This window comes from Chlamydotis macqueenii, chromosome 16 (genome assembly GCF_036417535.1).
Source record: "Chlamydotis macqueenii isolate bChlMac1 chromosome 16, bChlMac1.mat, whole genome shotgun sequence".
NCBI lineage: Eukaryota > Metazoa > Chordata > Aves > Otidiformes > Otididae > Chlamydotis > Chlamydotis macqueenii.
In genome coordinates, this window is record NC_141571.1 from 13,393,650 (window position 1) to 13,401,641 (window position 7,992).

Below are 7,992 nucleotides of genomic sequence, written 5' to 3' on the forward strand. Positions count from 1 at the left end.
AGAAGCCGTTTTAGCCTACCATTGGCTCTAAAAGAGAGAAACACACTGCACTCCCTCACTTGCGTCCCCTTTTGGGGCTCGCCTGTCTTTAGAGGAACCATTTTGGCTGCAGGTGGCATTGGTTGACATTGGCAAGGGTACGTTCGTGCATGCAGCCGGTGAACGGCATCCCTCCCGCCCACCGAAGCCTCGCTGCACTTCACACTGCAGCAGCTTTCTCTCTACAGTTGATAATTACTCACCTCAGAAATAAATAATCACGCAGTGGAGGATAGAGAGAGCCGTTTGCAGAAGAAGGGAATTGAGAGGACTTTGTGTCTCCTACGGAGTCTCCACGCCAGCCGAGGGATCTGCCCAAGCAGCTCTCTGAATGTTGCGCCCAGTAATTGCTAACTACATGAATATTTATCTTTTATTTTATTTTTCCTGATGATAATTAAGTGTGAGAGCCTTCTTCAGCAGCCTCTCACTCCAATCTGCTCCCAGTGTTTTCATACCTGGAAGAGGGGATGGGACCTGCCTTGAAATGGTGCAACCCAGAAAGATGAGCCCCAGCAAGGACGCTGTACCCTGAGAAAAGCGATCCAACCTGAAAAATCCTCCAGATTAAACCCAAAAGACAGGTGCAGTGTAAGGCTTTCTTCCGGGGGTTTCACCTAGAAGTGTGTTTAAAAGAAGAGGAATAAGAAATACATTTGCCGAGTTCACAAAACTGCGACCTTGAGAGACAGGTCACCAAGAAATCACTGGCTTTGGCGATAGGGTCGTGGCATGAGGGGACCTCCTTAGCAACCTGGAAATGAATCTTTGATGAGATAAGACATTTCAAGGAGAGATTGGCTGGTAAAGGGGGTTTGGGTGTTTGCAACACTTGGATTCTGATTTTACTTTCACCAGCGCATCTGAAGCCGAGGAAGTAAATGAAGTTATAGGTGTTCTGCATCCGTATCGGCAGCTCGCTGCATCCAAATCATGCAGTGAGTCAGGGCTGGGTCTTGATACGTCCTGCACCCACGTTATTTGCAGGCTGCCTGTCCCTATTGCTCTCCTCCTCCATCAAGTCCTGCTGCCTGCATGCAGGAAAATAACTCCCGGGACTTTGACAAGATTATTCCCGTGAGGGAGGCAGGGGAGATAGGACCCTCTCTTGCAAAGCTTTTTTCCTCTTTCTTTTGTAGTTCCTCCGCTGCCTACGACCAGGCTGGAAGAGCACGGCCCGACACAGACGTGTTTTTAAAGTTTTATTGTCATCAGAGCAGAGAGGTGTGTGGACAGAAAATATTTTCTTCCCATAGCTGAAATTGAAGTTTCTTTTATTTCTTTTTTTCCACTCTTCAGGTGATGCCAGCAGCTCAGAGAGCTGCTGCCTGCAGTCTTAGGTGTGCATTAGTTTCCATTTGATTGCTGTACAGCAATTCTTCTTATCTTGGAAAATTAACCATTTCGTAAGCAAAGAGGAGGCGTCTCGCAACGTGAGCGTAATGCACCAGGCATTGCACCAAAGACTGCAGAGTGCACCGCTCTTTCCGTCGATGCTATGTCTTTGACACCGAAAAGAAAAAGTATATTCCAGCCCTGTCAGATGTACAGAGCAATTATGCAAAACTGTCTTTAAGAAGATATTCTTCTCGGGACTTTTTATTTTTTTTCTGGTGAGAGGCAGTATTTCACAAAGATCTTCACCTTTTCTTTGTCATATAATTCTGTGCCACTTAGAGTAAATTATAGCTGTGCAGTTTCATTATCACGTTTATGGAAATTCTGCTGCCCTCCAGTAAAGTGTCCTCAGACTTTAAGATGCAAAATAATGTTGTTAAGTTAAGGTGTAAGATAGAAAAATGCAAGCAAGGTGGTTCCTTCCTCTGCATTGACTGCACGGATGTTAATGAGAGTCATCTCCATGTGCAGGTCTAGCATCTGGTTGCTATATTTATTTTAATTGTAGATTTTTTTTTTTTAGTCAGGGAGAAATCCAAATCCCATTTGTGCTCTCTTATGACACAAACCCCTGCAAATTTGGAATAAATCTACAGAGGAATCATCCATATGTTTTTTAATTACTCCTTTCCCACTGACTAAACACTGTAGGATGTTTTAGGGTGAGACGTGAACTTTCCAGCTCTTTTCCACTTCCATATTTCCTAACAGCCTGCTGGTGACTCCTTGTAGGTCATTTCAAGCAACATAAGCAAGACAAGCAAACAGCAAAATTGCAAGATGCAAATGCCCTTCATTTTTGGCTTTGAGTCAAAAAATAATAAGTTGACAATAACCCTGCCAGAATATGCAGCAAGGGTGACTGCGTATTTCTTCCTGCTAGCGTGACAGTACAAGGGAGCTGGGCGCTGGGAAGAGACAAGCCTGTGTTCCCCTGGACGCTGCAGCATGTGCCTTGTCTCAGGTTTTAAAGGTTTTTCTGGATAAAGCATAAATTATTTCATGCAGCCAGCAGCTTGTTTCCCCTTCTTCAGCAGAAAAAGCAAAAAAAAAAAAAAAGAAAAAGAAAAAAAAGGCAGATGATTTAAAGTTATGTTAAAATAATACTAAATGAAGCACGGCTCGTTTTTTCAAAAGATGCTGCGGATGTAGGGAAGAAATGCTTTTCTGGGTGAAGATGAGAGGGAAGCTGGGGACCCACAGGGGTTGGAGCTGGGAGCCCAAGCCTGCATTGCTGTCCCCAGCCCTGCACCGTGCCCCAAAACACCACCCAGGTGTCTCATGGGCCCCCCGATACTGTAGAACAGAGTCCTCTGTATCAGCACCCACGGTTTTGCACCTCAGGTTAAACTCGGTTCCTGCTGTCAGTCTTGGGTCTGTTCGTTATCTCCGTGTTTCCTCCACCACCCCTTTGCAGGCAGCTGATCCAGCTCCACCACTGACCTGTCTTAGGCTTTTCTTCCTTTCTGATCCTCCCAGTCTCCAGCCATCCCTCTATAACCACTCAAAATATCACCCTTTTCTCCCATCTCTTGTTTCTCAAAAGTTTTTAAAAATTTAATAACTTGCAGTAGCATCCTTGGAGCCGAAGGATTCGAGATGGCTCCTCCAATGTCCTCACTTCTCCCCAAAGCACCACGGTTTCTCACCGCTGCCCGTTGCTTGGCACCAGATGTGCAGAGAGGCTGCCATGCTGCCCACTGGAATGACGATGGAGACATCCTTGTGGTGGGAATAGATCTAAAGATGGCCTGAACTCCTGGACCCTTTGGAGGTCAAGATTTGGGAACCATCTCAAGACCTTGAGTTGAAAGTATTGGGATGCTGCTACTGTGTTGCACGCAAGAATAAGAAGCAATGACGTCTGGCGATGGAGGGACACTCATCTTCCAGAATTCAGATTGCTCCCATCTCTTATTTAGCTGAGGTCCAGCTCCAGTGCCGGAGGCTCTTTATCTCCAGCCAGGAGGAGACAGTAGAGAAGAATCCTGCAGTGAGCAGCACTTTGGGAGTTTGTGATGGATGCTGTCTACCTCATTACCGAACAATGAAACTTTATTGTTCCCTCTGTTGTATTGATTTTTATGTCTCCAAAGCATGCTGGCGAACTCTGAAATGAATATCTGTCAGGGGAGGAAGACCGCTGCTGCTGATCTGCATCTTTGAAGTGACTATCCATGGATCAAGTCCTAGGACGCCATCGCTGCCGTGTCTCTGGGAGGGGAGGGCTTCCCCAGCACCTTCCCGGGGGGTTTGCAGGGGCTGCAGGCTAAGAGTGTAGAGGGGGTTTGTCCTTCCTGCACCTTGCTCCATGCTCCGCATCCGGGTTGAGAGAACGATGTACCTACGGATCTGGTGGGGAGAGCTGCGCTACAACCTCTCTGCTGGAAAAAGGCAGTGTTTTGGCCAATATCCACGAAATTCAGCAGGGACCTTCTCAAATGAGCTTGGTTTAGAGTTCAGGGCTCCATCGATGGGGTCTTCACTGCAAACTCCAGCCTGGGGCAGTGCTGTGGCTAGCAGTCCCCTCCGCAGACTGAGCACAGGAGAGGACCCCACATCTCCCCCGAGAACGCTTCCCCCAAGGTGCTCGTGTCCTTGGTGCAGTCACCCTGCCTGCAATGCTGGATTAAATATGTGCGTTATTTGTTTCATGTTTGTATATAGCCCTCAAGTGGGGAAGCATTTGCCCTGCAGTTTACATATATGTCTGGGAACTTCACAATTAGTTAATATTTTATGCATAATTCATAAAATTATACTACATTTTCTGGGAATAATTAGCTGACTCTGTACCTCTAATGAACTGCAGGTTCAGCTATGACAAACACGCTGGGTGACTCCAAGGGATAGCAACACGCAGGCGCCTTTAAGCAAAGTTCAAGCAGCTCCTAAATTAACCAAAGCGAATCCCCGAAGAGGCAGTGTTTATGCACTGAAGCAAGGAGGGAGGGCTCTCATCTCACAAGTCTCATCAGCCACCGCAGCCCAAGAAGCAAGAGAGAGAAAATAAGAGTTATTTACCTTTTGCTAACTGGGAGCTGGGCAGCTGAGGTGAGACTTTCCTCTTTTTCCTTTATTTGAGTCATTGCGTGGAGCCATCGTGGAAATGATCCCCAGTGTGGAAACACTGGGATGAAAATGGATATGTTTGGCACCAAGATTTTCAGGCTTAAATTGCGAACTTTCCTTAAAATTCTGGTCTGAATTGGAGAAAAAAAAAATGCATTTGAGCTGTTCTGGTTTTTAAGATAGGAAGTAAAAAAGTTGGTCAAAATGCAGCTTTCCTGCCCCCGGGGGTTCAGGGCTACCCTCTCCCAGGGGCTCAGCCCCAGCACCAAGCCCCTTTGGGGCTGTCAACAGAGACAAGGTGACCTCTGCTTTGGCAGCAGCTGTGCACCCAGAAGTTGAAAATTTGGGTGCTGGGTAGAAACGCCTGCCATGATGCAGTGATCACAAGGCAGGAGAGCATCTTCTCCTGTCCTACTCAGCTTGGCTACTCCGCCTGACCTGGCGTCAGTGCTATGACCCAGTGGCATGATGCTGGATGCCACCAGCATCTTCAAGGCACACACTTCTCTCAGCTCCCCGGCTGCCTCCTGCTCAGGGGTGTGGGCAGAAACGAGCTACTCACTGAAGATGACCTCAGAAACCTGGAGATCTAATACACTGCTACCAGCAGTCTAAAATATTAAATTTTCCCTAGACAGCATGCTCCCTAAATGAGGAGGCAATGCGAGCGCGTCCCGCGGCAGGCAGCCGCGCTGCCAGGGCATACATATCCACGGCCAGTAATTGACTTTAAGTGGAGGGCTGCAAACTGGTAAGTATATTAACTTTATGTGCCTCCCTGACAGTTTTAAAAAAAATTAGATTTTTGACTCTGTCGTAGGTACAAAAGAAGACCCAGGGAAAAGCTGCACATGTCAGGGGGTGAGCACATTAAGGCAGCCAATGATGACACCTGTCTGGTTGAGTTTAGGCTGACAAAATTCAACAGAGAGATCTCAGTGGAGGGAAGAGGATGCTCAGGAGAAGCAGCGCTGGCGGGGCCCTCCCCTGAAGCATATTTCATTTTTTTAAATTAGGTTATAACTCAATTACGAATGCAAGGCTCTTCATTCCTGACGAGTTTTCCGTAATCTTAATTTGATCGCATGTCAGAAGGGTACCTTCCTCTGATAACCAAGCCCAGCTAAGAGTTTAACTAGAATAATAGCTGATTAAAAGGGGTTAATAGGTATACCTCAAACAGAAGTAAATTAACGGGAGACGCTGTCTGTTGGCTAATGGGATCAGAACAGTATTTGTTTAGTTTATGAATGATTAATCCCCCTCTCTTGGCATTCCTCAGATGCTAATTGCACTTAGGGAGCCCGTGTTTGTTTTGACAAGAGTTGGAGGTGGCAGAAGGAAGGCGATGGTCGGCCCGAAGGGGAGCTCATTCACCCTGCGTAATGGGCTCTTGGCACAGCCAGGGGGAATACCGGTAAAACCACGCTAAACCAGACCTGACCCCAAACGTGTGAAACCCTTGAATTAAAGATATTATTAAAGTCATTTGGGGTATTTTATGAGAAACCCTGTTTTATGAGACCCCTCTTACCCTCCTGCCCACTAGGAGCCCCAGGGGAATTACACGCCATGAAAATACTCGGATTTTTTCCCTGTGGAAATACTCCAGACGGATCACAGAAAAGGTAAAAGAAAGGCCAAAGGAGGGAAACCACTTTTCATGGCAACTTTTGCATTTGACAATTCAAGGCAGGAGAGCAGAAGCATTTGTCAGAAGCACTGGGAGGGAAGCAGTAATTGCTTGGAAGCAGCCGCAGATGCGGGGCTCACTCCAGCTGCTGCCGCATCGCTAAGAGGTGACCAAATCATTTTCCTCTCTACACACTTGTCAGCATTTTAATCCTCCATTATCTTTGTACCTAACAACACAAATGTGCTACCTCAGCCATACTGTGAATCTACTAGCAAACAAACCATTTTAAAACAAAAAACAAAAAAAAAAAAAAAGAGAAGATTTTCATACAGAGCTCCACAAGATCGAGGCATTTTTTACATAAAGTCCTGCCAAGTGGGGATCCCAGTTCAGCAAAGTACCAAGGCACGTGCCACCAAAGTCAGTTGGCATCACCCAGCTCAAAGTGTTAGTAGGTTTGCAAAGGGCTTAATGAATTTGGAGGCAGGAGGAGTGGTTTTGGAAGGCAGGAACCCATCCTGGGCGCAGCATCCTTGCAATTATCTTTGGAGCTACGGCAGAGATCAAGGTACCAGGGCTCACCAAATTACTAAGCTGTAACAAAGGCCAGATCTTTGTTCAGTTTAGCTTCAAATGTCCCAGGTGATGGTAGGCTATGACTTTATGGATCACTAAGTGTCATTAATGAGAAAATTTGTTTAGGGGAGAGGAAGACTGCGGTGCTCAGTCTGTGTTCACGGTCTTCCAGTCCTTGACTTTACCAAGGGATGGATGTTTGAAAGACATGAGGAACATTGGGAGGACCCAGCCAACACCACTTCTGCACAAGACCTTTTCTTAAGTTTGGGATTAATGGAAATGATCTGAGGGGAATCTCATTTTAATCTCAAAATTCTACTGTTACTAAAATTGCATGATAAGAAATGGGATGCTCTTTTACTGTTCTCCATAAATAACGTTACTTTGTACCGTTCCCAGGTATTTCATTCATCACTGTATCGTATAGAAAGCCTGAGCTGAATAAAACCTTCTGAAAGAAGATGAGGGGACGGACTCTGCCTTATGGATTATTTTACAGTTACTGAAGCCATTCGTTTTCTCTGCCTGCTTTCCACAAATGTGGAAAATAAACCTACACCAGGACGCGTGACTTTTACTTTTTGCCAAATAACATTGGAATAAATTCCCTATTAAGGGAGTCACCTAGAAATATTTGGTTTAATAATAAATTACCGGATTATTTGCTTTCCAGCGCCGAGGCTGGGGGAAGCTCTAGGGAGGCAGGTTCTGGCTGAGGTCTGACGGGGGGCTCAAAGCAGGGGCAGGGTGCGGGTGCAAAGCCGTGAGAGCCTTTACAAAGCCTGGGTGGGAGGTCCAGGCATTGCTTGTTGCTCAAATATGGAAGCAGATGGAAAGTGGAGAAGCATCAGAGTATTTATTAAACACCCCAATGTATCACCTTCCCGAGCCATTTGATCCCCCAAGCTATGAGTGTTCGTTATCCAAACCAAACTCCAGCTGCTGTCTCCTGAGAGGTTATGGCAAAATTGTTGGCCACAGTGTTCATAAACCCTTCACAAGCACGTGAAGGATGTAGAGACATGACATCTAGCCAGATCACCCCGGCACCTTCACTTTGCAGGGGTTATTGCCTGCAATAATTGCAAAAATATTGCCCAGCACAGTGAAGTGGGTATCGTGCCTGGAGATATAAGAGGTGGAACCACATATGGGTGCAGGTATGGAGCCATTGTGCAAAAGGGACAGATATTGTGCTAAAAGCTTCTTTAAAATTATTAAACTCACCCAAAGGCAAGGCTGGAAGAGCAGGTTAGACGTGGTGGCAG

General features: G+C 46.3%; 1 long non-coding RNA gene across 2 annotated transcripts; it reads left to right on the plus strand.

Moving 5' to 3' along the window:
• The first annotated feature begins 4,256 nt into the window (after nucleotides 1–4,256).
• Nucleotides 4,257–7,271, plus strand: LOC147598719 (uncharacterized). 2 transcript variants are annotated; one of them, XR_015260369.1, is made up of 3 exons: nucleotides 4,257–4,491; nucleotides 5,148–5,260; nucleotides 7,124–7,271. It is a non-coding gene; the product is annotated as an uncharacterized LOC147598719 (long non-coding RNA). The 2 variants fall into 2 exon arrangements; XR_015260370.1 differs by lacking the exon at nucleotides 7,124–7,271 and adding an exon at nucleotides 6,202–6,287.
• The last annotated feature ends 721 nt before the right edge of the window (nucleotides 7,272–7,992 follow it).